This window comes from Apium graveolens, chromosome 11 (genome assembly GCF_009905375.1).
Source record: "Apium graveolens cultivar Ventura chromosome 11, ASM990537v1, whole genome shotgun sequence".
NCBI lineage: Eukaryota > Viridiplantae > Streptophyta > Magnoliopsida > Apiales > Apiaceae > Apium > Apium graveolens.
Window position 1 is genome coordinate 41,636,660 of NC_133657.1, and position 13,693 is coordinate 41,650,352.

The 13,693-nt window shown below is 36.2% G+C and overlaps 2 non-coding genes across 2 annotated transcripts; both read left to right on the plus strand.

Annotated features, from left to right (window-relative positions):
• Positions 1-516: 516 nt before the first annotated feature.
• Positions 517-623, plus strand: LOC141699216 (small nucleolar RNA R71). The gene has a single exon (XR_012565694.1). It is a non-coding gene; the product is annotated as a small nucleolar RNA R71 (small nucleolar RNA).
• Positions 624-5,960: 5,337 nt separating this feature from the next.
• LOC141699275 (small nucleolar RNA R71) lies at positions 5,961-6,067 on the plus strand. Its single transcript, XR_012565749.1, has one exon. It is a non-coding gene; the product is annotated as a small nucleolar RNA R71 (small nucleolar RNA).
• Positions 6,068-13,693: the final 7,626 nt, after the last annotated feature.

A 13,693-nucleotide genomic window follows, 5' to 3' on the forward strand; every position in this document is an offset into this window, starting at 1 on the left:
GCTGAAAACCAGGAGGGTTGAATAGCTTATTTCCAAACTGCTGGAATGGTTGTTGCATCACATTCTGATTGTTGCTCCAGCTGAAGTTAGGATAATTCCAGTTGTCAGGATGATAAGTGTCTGGAACTGGTTGCTGCGATCTCTGAAAGTTGCTCACAAACTGAGCTGAGTCAATAGATATAGCACATTACCCCGTCATGCGAACCTGCACATAGCTCATAAACACTAATTATCTGCTTAACACCATAGTTAGCCAGATAATCGATCTTCATAGACAACGCCTTTAGTTGAGCAGTGATAGCCGTAGCTGTATCCACTTCAAGAACTCCTGCTACCTTGCCCTGTGGACATCTCTGGGTTGGATACTGATATTCATTAGCATCCATCAGTTCAATTAGATCATAAGCTTCCTTATAGGTCTTTGCCCATAATGCTCCGCCTGCTGCTGCATCGAGCATGGGTCTAGACTGTGCTCCCAACCCATTGTAAAAACAAGTGATGATCATCCAATCAGGCATTCCATGATGAGGACACTTCCTAAGCATCTCCTTGTAGCGCTCCCAAGCTTCATATAAATATTCTCCTGATTGCTGCATAAATTGAGTAAGAGCATTCCTGATTGCAGCTGTCTTCGCCATAGGGAAGAATTTAGTAAGAAACTTCTGAGCAAGATCTTCCTAAGTAGTAATCGAACCATCTGGTAGAGAGTGTAACCAGCTCTTAGCCTTTTCCCTCAGAGAGAATGGGAATAGTCTCAGCTTCACAGCATCTTCAGAAACATCGTTGAACTTGAAGGTGTCGCAGATCTCAATGAAATCCCCAATGTGCATATTGGGATCTTCCGTTGAAGAATCCCCAAACTGGATTGAATTCTGCACCCATTGAATTATGTCAGGCTTGATCTCAAAGGTATTAGCTGTGATAGCTGGACGAACAATGCTAGATTAAATATCATTGATCTTGGGTTGAGAAAAATCCATCAAGGCTTTCGTTCGTGCTGCTGGATCTCCCATTGTAATGAGTACCTGAAACACAAACAAATAAACCGTGAAAATAAAAGAATCCGAGTCAGTGAACTTTAACGACCACTGATGACAAGCACATATACTAAAAATTAACACCGAGTCCCCGGCAGCGGCGCCAAAAACTTGTTAGGGTGAAAACATGCGCTAATATTCACGCAAGTATACGCGTTCGCAAGTAGTATAAGATATAAATCAGATTCGTTCCCACAAAGAATGGTTTAGGTTAAGTTCAATTATGCACCAATGCAACAATGTATGGTTATCGCTCAATGTTAAGACAAATAACAAATTGAGTTTTTACTAAACTAAGAGATTATACTAAATAACATTAACTAAGAAAATTAAGGTTGAATTACTATATATGACAAACATGGGATTCTAACTTCATTACTACTTCATTCAATAGCCTTATTATTCTTAACCTTAGCACGTGATGGTGATGACACTAATCAGATAATATGAAACTGATAAACGCCAACTTTCGTTGCACGAGTACCATTCTACTAGACATTCACAAAAGAGATAGAAGCTGAATAGGCACCAATTATATTGAGACCCTTTATATCTATAGAATTTGACAACATAACGGTTTAAACATAAATTATCTATCTTGATTACATAGGGCAAGTAAAACGGTTAGAATTACCTACGAATCATGCATAACAAATACATGAACCTATGCTAGCATGGCAGGTTCTAAACCTCTATATTCATTGTCGCTTCAATAGAGATTAACACGCTATCTTATATGTTAGCTACGCACATAAGACGAATAAGCACAACCAATACTAGGATATCAATCAATCACCACACACCAAGATATCAGAACAATTTATTTATTGAAATCCATAAGTAAATCCGCTAAAATCCCACGATAACGATTAGTTCATAATCAAACTCATTGTCACCATTGGTTCCAATGAAAGCATGGTATAAAACAAGGTCTTAATAAACTGAATAATGATTAAAGTACGAATAAATGAGATCTAGGTTTAACAAGAATGAAAAGGAGCATCCAAAGTTATAACTAATTCAAAGAATCACAAGTTGAAAACAAGATCTTCTTTTTCGGAGTTGTTCTGTGCTTCTAGTCTCCTTGGTATCCCAATCTTCCCAGATGATGAAAACCTTTTTTTTAAGTATATATACGCCCCTAGTGGACCTGGACCCTCAAAATCGTCAAATTCCACTCAAAAGAGGCTTTTTCAGCGAAATCAGCGACCAGCCATGCCCTGAGCGGCCGCTCAGCTCTGCTGAGCGGGCACTCAGCTCTGCTGAGCGGGCACTCAGCTATTGTCTGGAAAAATTTCTGATGAATCTTGTTTTGGCCATAACTTGAGTTCTACTCGTCAGAATTAGGCGATTCAACTACCCACGCGAAGCTATTGAGATTCTCTACAACTTGACAATGGCCTTGGCTTCCAAATATGATCACGTTTTATCATATTTCTTTTAAAAGCTCATTTCTTCATATAGCTGATACCTGAAATGCAATAACACAAAAACACATCAAAATACCAATAACTTGAGTCCAAAACACCAATTTAAGCTTGTAATGAAGCATTCCAAGTGGATATAAAATCCACTTATCACACCCCCAAACTTGAATCGATGTTTGTCCTCAAGCATAAACAGACTCAAAACTACAAAACAAACCTAATGCATGAATGCAACTACGTGAATGCAACTAAATGATAATGCAATCGATCCCCTCAGAATAACCATAAGCAAATGAATAAGCCAATGCCTCTAAGAATGCAATGACTTTAAACAGAGCTCGAATAAATCCCACAAACCAACTCACAAACCAGAAACGTGCGTGTGTGGATGCTTAACAGATATACTTTCGATACTAGATCAATAACCATAACTTATCTATCATCGAAACAATCAAAAGTTTATAAACATAATAGATAATAAACGTATTATGACTCACAACACCTCCTTTCTACTAGAGTTATACAAGGATTCACACTATTATTGAACACATATCAAAGATGCTTATTTGACCGTGCAATGAATGAGGTCCCAAAAGACTCAATAATACCCATGTAGCGAGCATTAGGTTAGCGGATCCCAGACTATAAAACCCTTAGGTCACTTGGCACAAAGTCCCTTAGAACTTAATAACTCGAGTATTGAAGAACTCACTCTTGATCAATTATGCATAAACACATACTTTTTTTTTTTCTTTTTTTTCTTTTTTTTCCTTTTTTCAACAATTTCTGAATGAGTGCGTTTCGCTCCATCTCATTCAACCCTAGACTACTCATAAAAATATGAGCCGGCTACTAGCCATTTGACGCCTAGCCTTACAATAACTAGCAATGAAATCTAAGTTTTTCTCCAGATAAAAAAAATCAGTATTTTTACGTCATTACGAGAATATCACAAATTCTAAATATAACCAAGCAAATAAATCTCAACAATAAACAAGTATGATCATGATCTAGATCAAAAGCAACCTTATTAGAATTTGTGAAAATAGTTGTTTCTGGCATGCAAATCAATTCATTAAGGCTTAAACATCCCTCTATTCGTCATCACCACACTGAAATCAACATCAACTTATCAAATATCATAGTTCATATTAAGGGATCATGCTAAATATGCATGCAAATACAACTATATGAAATCACATAAAAATAAACAAATATGTCCTAAATGAACAATCATGCAAAAATATGAATGAACTACAACTAAACATGCAATATGAATCTATATGAATCTATATGGACACACACACTACTAATCCTTACATTATCACCCCCAAATTTAAAATTTTCAATGTCCTCATTGAAGGTAATTATAAGGATTTCAGGCATACCTAGTTAGCAGGAGAGTCACCCTCGTCGGGTGAAGGATCAGGTGGCCAATTAACCTTGCCACCAGTGTCTAGAACAACAGTACCGAAAGCGTGTGCCAAATCTGCAGCAAAACGACGATGAATATCGTGCATGGCCTCCATACGCCTAATTACTCCTCTGTACTGCTCATCACCAATACCAGTCCTATCAACTACCTATGGCAAATGAAAAGAACCCTCTATAGGCATGAGAGAATCCGTTCGGCCACTCTCTATATCATCAAAAATATATCTCAACCCCTTATCAGGGGGTGCACCTAAGAATGCATAACTCAAGTGATCTGGTAGAGGGTTGAGCTCAAGTGTGGGAGCTTCTTGAATAAATGGTTTAAAACGCTCCTGAGAAATATTCAGCTCTGCTAACCCAAGAGAATCCAATGGCATATCTAACTTCCTCTTCCACGGAGGTGCATTCAAAACCTGCAGTTGCTCTACTTTAAAGCACTCCTCTTTAGCTGTGGGTAACTTTATTTCCTTGAACACATTAAAAGTGATCTTCTGATCATAAACCTTCATCAAAAGCTCTCCTTTTTGCACATCGATCATAGTTCGACCTGTAGCCAAGAATGGTCTTCCCAAGATAATGGGAATCTTCCTATCTTCCTCAAAATCAAGAATTACAAAGTCAGTAAGGAAGAAGAGTTTATCCACCTTGACCAAGACATCCTCCACTATACCTCGTGGATAAGCGATGGAACGGTCAGCTAGTTGCAATGACATGTATGTTGGTTTCGGATCAGGCAGACCAAGCTTCTTGAAGATAGATAAGGGCATCAAATTGATGCTAGCTCCTAAATCACATAAACACTTGTCGAACAATAAGTTTCCGATAGTACAAGGAATAGTGAAGCTTCCAGGATCTTTATGCTTCGGAGGTAACTTTTGTTGCAGCACAGCACTGCATTCCTCCGTTAGAGCAACGGTCTCTAAGTCATTGAGCTTCACTTTCCGAGATAGAATACCTTTCATAAACCTCACATAGCTAGGTATCTGTTCAAGAGCTTCAACAAAAGGTATGTTGATATGAAGTTTCTTGAACACCTCCAAAAACTTCTCAAACTGCTTATCCAGCTTTTTCTTCTGCAACCTCTTAGGAAAAGAAGGTGAAGGATAGATCTGTTTCTCCCCTGTATTACCCTCAGGAGGAGTGTGTTCCACAGTAATCTTCCATGGTTCCACCTCTTCTTCCTTCTGCACTTCTTTTTCAGCCACAACTGCATTTTCTGAAACTTGAAATTTTTCAGGCTCTTCGTCTTGCTGAACTTAGGGGCTTGCGACCTTTCCAGACCTTAAGGTGATGGCGTTCACCTGTTCTTCAACTTCCCTCTTACCTGGATTTGTTTCTGTATCACTAGGAAGCGTTCCTGGTGGTCGATTCAATAAGGCGTTAGCAATTTGCCCTATTTGGTTCTCTAGATTCTGGATAGAAACAACCTGGCTTTTGGCATATAAGAGCCTGGTTTTTGCACATAAGCCGCAACTCCTCCAATTCAGATTTTTCATTCGAAGATAGATATGCACCATGAGTTTGTTGTTTTGGTGTAATTTCTTGTTGAAAACCAGGAGGGTTGAATAGCTTATTTCCACACTGCTGGAACGGCTGTTGCATCACATTCTGATTATTGCTCTAGCTGAAGTTAGGATAATTCCAGTTGTCAGGATGATAAGTGTCTGGAACTAGTTGCTGCGATCTCTAAAAGTTACTCACAAACTGAGCTGAGTCAATAGATATAGCACATTGCTCCGTCACATGCGGACCTGCACATAGCTCACAAACACTAATTATCTGCTTAACACCATAGTTAGCCAGATAATCGATCTTCATAGACAACGTCTTTAGTTGAGCAGTGATAGCCGTAGCTGTATCCACTTCAAGAACTCCTGCTACCTTGCCCTGTGGACATCTCTGGGTTGGATACTGATATTCATTAGTAGCCATCAGTTCAATTAGATCATAAGCTTCCTTATAGGTCTTTGCCCATAATGCTCCGCCTGTTGCTGTATCGAGTATGGGTCTGGACTGTGCTCCCAACCCATTGTAAAAACAAGTGATGATCATCCAATCAGGAATTCCATGATGAGGACACTTCCTAAGCATCTCCTTGTAGCACTCCCAAGCTTCATATAAAGATTCTCCTGATTGCTGCGCAAATTGAGTAAGAGCATTCCTGATTGCAGCTGTCTTCACCATAGGGAAGAATTTAGTAAGAAACTTCTGAGCAAGATCTTCCCAAGTAGTAATTGAACTAGCTGGTAGAGAGTGTAACCAGCTCTTAGCCTTTTCCCTCAGAGAGAATGGGAACAGTCTCAGCTTCACAGCATCTTCAGAAACACCGTTAAACTTGAAGGTGTCGCAGATCTCAATGAAATCCCTAATGTGCATATTGGGATCTTCCGTTGAAGAATCCCCAAACTGGATTAAATTCTGAACCCATTAAATTATGCCAGGCTTGATATCAAAGGTATTAGCTATGATAGCTGGCCGGACAATGCTAGATTGAATGTCATTGATCTTGGGTTGAGAAAAATCCATTAAGGCTTTCGTTCGTGCTGCTGGATCTCCCATTGTAATGAGTACCTGAAACACAAACAAATAAACCGTGAAAGTAAAAGAATCCGAGTCAGTGAACTTTAATGACCACTGATGACAAGCACATAAACTAAAAATTAACACCGAGTCCCCGACAGCGGCGCCAAAAACTTGTTAGGGAGAAAACACGCGCTAATATTCACGCAAGTATACGCGTTCATAAGTACTATAAGATATAAATCAGATTCGTTCCCACAGAGACTGGTTTAGGTTAAGTTCAATTATGCACCTATGCAACAATGTATGGTTATCGCTCAATGCTAAAACAAATAACAAATTGGGTTTTTACTAAACTAAGAGATTATACTAAATAACATTAACTAAGAAAATTGAGGTTGAATTACTATATATGACAAACATGGGATTCTAACTTCATTACTACTTCATTCAATAGCCTTATTATTCTTAACCATAACACGTGATGGTGATGACACTAATCAGATAACATGAAACTGATGAACACCAACTTTCATTGCACGAGTACCATTCTACCAGACATCCATAAAAGAGATAGAAGCTGAATATGCACCAATTATATTGAGACCCTATATGTCTATAGAATTTGACAACATAATGGTTTAAGCATAAGTTATCTATCTTGATTACATAGGGCAAGTAAAACGGTTAGAATTACCTACGAATCATGCATAACAAATACATGAACCTATGCTAGCATGGCAAGTTCTAAACCTCTATATTCACTATCGCTTCAATAGAGATTAACACGCTATCTTATATGTTAACTACGCACATTAGACGAATAAGCACAACCAATACTAGGATATCAATCAATCACCACACACCAAGATATCGGAACAATTAATTTATTGAAATCCATAAGTAAATCCTCTAGAATCCCACGATAACGATTAGTTCATAATCAAAATCATCATCACCATGGGTTCCAATGAAAGCATGGTATAAAACAAGGTCTTAATAAACTGAATAATGATTAAAGTACGAATAAACGAGATCTAGGTTCAACAAGAACGAAAACGAGCATCCAAAGTTATAACTAATTCAAAGAATCACAAGTTGAAAACAAGATCTTCTTTTTCGGAGTTGTTCTATGCTTCTAGGTCTTTTCCTTGGTATCCCAATCTTCCCGGATGATGAAAACCCTTTTTTTTTAAGTATATACGCCCCTAGTGGAACTGGACCCTTAAAATCGTTAAATTCCACTCAAAAAAGGCTTTTTCAGCGAAATCAGCGACCAGCCGCGCCCTGAGCGGCCGCTTAGCTCTCCTGAGCGGGCGCTCAGCTCCTGGGCGGCCGCTCAGCTCTGCAGCTGAGCGGGCGCTCAGCTACTGTCTGGAAAAATTTCTAATGAATCTTGTTTTGGCCATAACTTGAGTTCTACTCGTCAGAATTAGGCGATTCAACTTCCCACGCGAAGCTATTGAGATTCTCTACAACTTGACAATGGTCTTGGCTTCCAAGTATGATCACTTTTTATCATATTTCCTTTAAAAGCTCATTTCTTCATATAACTGATAACTGAAATGCAATAACACAAAAACACATCAAAATACCAATAACTTGAGTCCAAAACACCAATTTAAGCTTGTAATGAAGCATTAAGTGGATATAAAATCCACTTATCACACAACACCATGGACGCCGCTGAACCGAGCTCCAAGTCCGGCCAAAGTTCGATTTCATTCATTCCTATGCAAAACTCGATGATCTATGGCTCAAATTAAACCTCTAAACATTTGTAATCTATCCACATCATCAAACACAATCTCCAATCCAAGAATCATTCTAAAAATTCAATTCAAAAATTCTATAAAAACGAAATTCGGGTTATTCATTCCGGGAATCTAACAGTCCAATTAAACATATAAGTCGATTCTAAAGATCAAATTAGAGCTATATATAAACATCAAAACAAATCAACAATTACTCAAAATCCAAATTCGATTTCAACATCAAGAACATGAAAATTGATTTTACTCACTACTTCACCTCGATTTGTGAAATTGGTACCACTAGAAAGGTCTTGAAACAAGGATCAATTCGGTTACTAGAACTCTCAATTTGGTTTCCGGAATCAGTCACAATCATGAATCGAAGCTTTGCTCAAGAATCTCACCCCCAAAGTTCATTCTTGATTTTTCTTTTAATTCTCTGAATTTTTAATAAAAAAATGAATAAAATAAAATTATGCAGCTATTTATATTTACAGAAAATTATACCCCCTAGAATTTATTAAGGGTGTTTTTATCATTTAATTAAAATAATTAAGCCTCAAAATAATAATTTCAGGGAATAATTTTAAAATCAGTAAATTATAAAATTCATACTAAAATTTCCCAAAAATTGCGAATAATGCAAAAATGAAAAAATGCAAAAATAAAGGATATTTGAAATACGAATAATTTTATAAAAATAAAAACACATATTTTGTAGAGTTTGACGTCCCGGTGGGGTCCCGGTCCGTTTATTTTTGAAACACATAGACGATTCCTAAATTAACAAAAAATTCCAAAAACACGCAAAATACAATCAAATGCACATACATCGAGATAAAACAGGTACCTTGATAAAGACGTATTTAGATACGAGTCCAAATTGTAGATCGATTCATAAAATTACAATTTTAACACATATTAATCAATCGAAAATTTTCTGGCCCGCACGAAAACACATATAACAGCTATAACATCTAATATCATGGCAATGATCACTTTAAATTTATAAAACACATAATATTTATTCATTTAACATCTAATATTCATATAATTTTCCCGGATATTACATGTATTATCAGGAATTCTGAAACATGCCTTAACAATATCACTATTAACACAGAATTGCTTACCTTTAAGTGTGAAAGTGATGGTCTTGTCAGTTGAGTTGTACACTGCAGTTGTCCATATCTCTTCTACAACCTCAGAGTAGATAGTGGGAGACTCCAGCATAGCATAGTTGAGTTTACAGCCTTTTACAAAATCCATCATCTTGTGACAGTTACCAGACTGTTGAATCTCCTTGTTCACTAGAGCTGTGAAGTTATTCTTCTCATAAATAAATCCAGTTTGAGACATGATTTTGACGACTGGTGCCATTATTAGAGATTAAAAGTTACAGAGAGAGAGAGAGAGTAATTGCTTTTGAGGACGAAAGAAGTTAGAGCACATGAATTGAGAATGATAAAAGAAAAGTAATGAAAATGAATTTTGCTTTTATACTTTCTCAAAAATAAACTGACAAAAGTAATAAAGAACCAATCAAACGAGCCCAAAATAGCCGTTTAAATTAAAATAAACTGTCAAAATTCTATCAATCATCCGTCGAAATATACTTACAGACTGTAAGTAAACTCGATGAATGATGGTCAGAGAATTAACGGCTATGATTTGGACAACTCGACGGATGAGGATAAGTCATTTTATCTGTCGGGTTATTAAAATAACCCAGAAAAATAATTGATTTTTAAATATTCTATTCCTACAGATGATCAGACTCGAGGGATAATGATCATCCGTCGGGATACAAATTTTGACTTAGCCAAAATTTCATCCAAAGTAGAAAAATCAATTAAATTTCTGGCTGCATCACAACTTGCAAAATATCTGAAATAACTCAAGAATAATTAAGCATACCTAACTCACTTACTAACCCTGAAAAGGTTGATTCATCCAGTGGTTTGGTAAATATGTCTACAAGTTGTTTTTCACTTAAAACAAAGTGAAGTTCTACAGTACCATTCATTACATGTTCCCTAATGAAATGGTACTTGATGTCTATGTGCTTTGTTCTTGAATGCTGTACTGGATTCTCAGTAATGGCAATTGTAATTGTGTTATCACAGAAAATAGGAATTCTTTCCACTTGCAGACCATAGTCTAGCAATTGGTTTTTCATCCACAAATTCTGTGCACAGCAACTGCCAGCAACAATATATTCAGCTTCTGCTATAGAAGTAGAAACTGAATTTTGCTTTTTACTGAACCAGGACACTAGTTTGTTTCCTAAAAATTGACACGTTCCTGTTGTAATTTTTCTATCAATTCTACAACCTGCATAATCTGCATCAAAATAACTAGTTATATCAAAACCAGAATCTCTAGGGTACCAAATGCCAAATTTGTGTACCTTTGAGATATCTGAAAATTCTCTTAATAGCAATTAAGTGAGACTCTCTAGGATCAGCTTGAAATCTAGCACAAAAACATGTAGCAAACATTATATCTGGCCTACTAGCTGTTAAGTATAGAAGTGAGCCAACCATGCCTCTATAACTTTAAATATCCACAGACTTTTCAGTAGTGTTTAATTCAAGTTTAGTTGCAGTGGCCATGAGAGTTTTTGCAGATGTGCAATCCATAAGTTCAAACTTCTTCAAAAGATCATAAATGTATTTAGTTTGACTAATGAATATTCCATCACTAACTTGTTTAACTTGTAAATCAAGAAAGTAAGTTAGTTCTTGTAATAACCCCAATTTTTGGAAAATTTTGAAACCCTTATGAATAGTGTTTTTGCTGAACGAGAAAACTTTTCATGCCACGCTATGTAGGGGTTCTGTTATTGATCTTATGGGATATTATTAGTACTCTATGTGGTATATAAGTGTATGTAAAGATCGTCAGAATCCAATTCCGAACACTTTGATTTTTCCCGGAAATCCACTAGATACGGAGAGAATTGAGTATAAGGTAACAGGATAAAAAGGATTTAAATTAAAGGATTATAAGAGAGGATCATAAAAGGAATATAATATATTGAGAAAGGTTAAGGGAACCTAAGTAATAAGATCCCGAGTATGATCCCTCAAACGATAAACGAGAACGAAAGATAAGCGAACCGTAAAACAAATAAGTGACCAAGAGACAAGCTTGTACAAGAAGCCAGGGATTGTGACATCATCAAACCACAAGGTGTGGACAAGTGGGAGCATTATGACATGTGCAAGGTGACACAAGCATGACATGGGAAGGAAGGAGGTGTGGTGACTTTTTAACCACACAAAACCAAGGGCAACTAGGTAATTCACTAAAGCAAACAACAAAAATCAACCAACCAAGCAAATCATTTTATTTCACCAAACAAAACACAAAAATCTCTCTTCTTCTTCTTCATGCTCTCGGGTGCATTTCTTAAAAAATGAAAGTCCAAGCTCCTCCACTTACTATTTAGCAAGGTAATTATCTAAGCTTCCCCATGGATAGTTACATACTTCCTATAAGTTTAAGCTTCTAATTCCAAGCCAATCTTTTTCTATAAATCATGAAAGAAGATGGTGAATAGTGTTTTCAAGAACTAAAATTTGTGTTCTTGAAGTTTTGTTTAGATTAAGCTTGGATAAGGGCTTTAAAGGTGATTCCAAGCCATTCTCTTGATTCTCCACTCTCCAAGGAAGGTATAAACTACAAAGCCTAGCTTTAGTTTTGAGTAATTAGGATTGAATGTGTTTGATATAGCATATGTGAAGCATGATGCTTGAATGGTTGAAGTTTGGTTGAGTTTGTAGAGATTAGTTGGTTTTGTTGCATTGTTGGAGTTGTAAATCTTGGTAATTAGTTAAAGAACCTAAGTAAAGCTTTTAGTTCATGTGAGGAGTAAGTATAAATGGTTAATGTGGATTTGTTGGGGCTGTTATGATGTGGTTTGGAGGGATATTGGTTGTATGATTGATTTGGGGTTGATTTGTGGTTGGTATTGAATGGTTTAAAATTGGGAAAACGCGTAAACATAGCCGTCGTAACGTCCGATTTTCTTTAGACTGTTTTTGTGCATAACATTAGGACCCGAGAACCCCCTGCTAGTTTATGACCACTGCCATGTTTAGATAGCTCATGTTACGAGCTTCGTTTTGATATGTAGTTCGTTCGATTCCGATGCACGGTTTAGGAGAAACGACCGTTTCAAGTAACGGCGTTTCGCGAACGAAACTTTTCCCCTCGCCTTACTTTGAAACATAGATTAAAGACCAAAAAGGGTTAATTAATGTATGAAACATTTATGGTAAGTGTGTTAGGCAGTTGGTAAGACACTCGCGAAGGAATCGCTTTAAAACTCGTAAAGGTTAAATTATTAAAAATGGTGGAGCCGAGGGTACCCGAGTGGCTTAAGCGAATCAGTGAGCGCAAAACAAGCGTTAGAGTCTAAGTTAGTTAAAGTATAGATTTACAAGTGACTTTGGTTTAATTCCAACTTACTTGTTGTTTATAGGTTACCAGACTCGTCCCGAGCCATTCGTAACCCCAGTCGCTCAGGCAAGTTTTCTACCCGTTATACTGTTGTTGTGATGTAAATATATGTATATGCATTATCTTGTGATATTGCATGATTGTTATTAGCAAATTTTGCGATATATTGGAGCATGCTAATATGGTATATATGCATGTCTGTTTCGTAATCTGGTTATCTATCTGTTGATTTCAATGCTTATAGTTGCATAATACCTATGCTAGAAATAACCAAGTAGTTGCGTATACCCTTAGTATAGGGGATAAAAGGTGAACATATTTCTAAACCGGGAGTCGATGTTCCCGAGTATATATATATATATATATATATATATATATTTATTTATTTATATATATATATGGATATAGTTTTTAAAACTATTAATCGAATAAGGTTTATTCGATAACTTTAACTTTATTTTATTATTGAATGTTATTACGAATATTATTCGAGGTATTATGACTCAGCTTATTTTATTTATTGAATATTATTTGAATATTCATTTGAGGATCTATGACTCCGATTATTTGCTGAGATATATTCTTTATTTTATTAAAGAATAAGGTGTCGATAATCAAACTTATTTTTGATTATTCAAATAAAGATATTACTTTCGTATAAGTATATCTTTGATTATTTGCTATTCATTTCAAGTATAAGTTTTAATACTTCTACTTCAATTATTTTATAAAGATTATTTTTTATGGGAATATTATTTAAATAATAATATTCAGACATTTTCTAAATATTCTGGGGACTGATTTACTTCATTAAATCAGCTTCACTCCAAACATTCTTAAAAATGTTTTGCGAGTCTTCAAAATGGTTTTTTTAAAAGTTAGAGCGGATCCCAAAACTCATTTTTTTAAGATCCTCCTTTCGAAGGGGATTTAAATACTCGCTCAAAACCTGAGGGATCCGGCTCTGTGGTGTGTTTTATATTCGCAACAAGGTTGCTGTTTTGATAAATGAATTGATTACTTACCCAACACTCGGGAAGTAAAATTCTTGGAA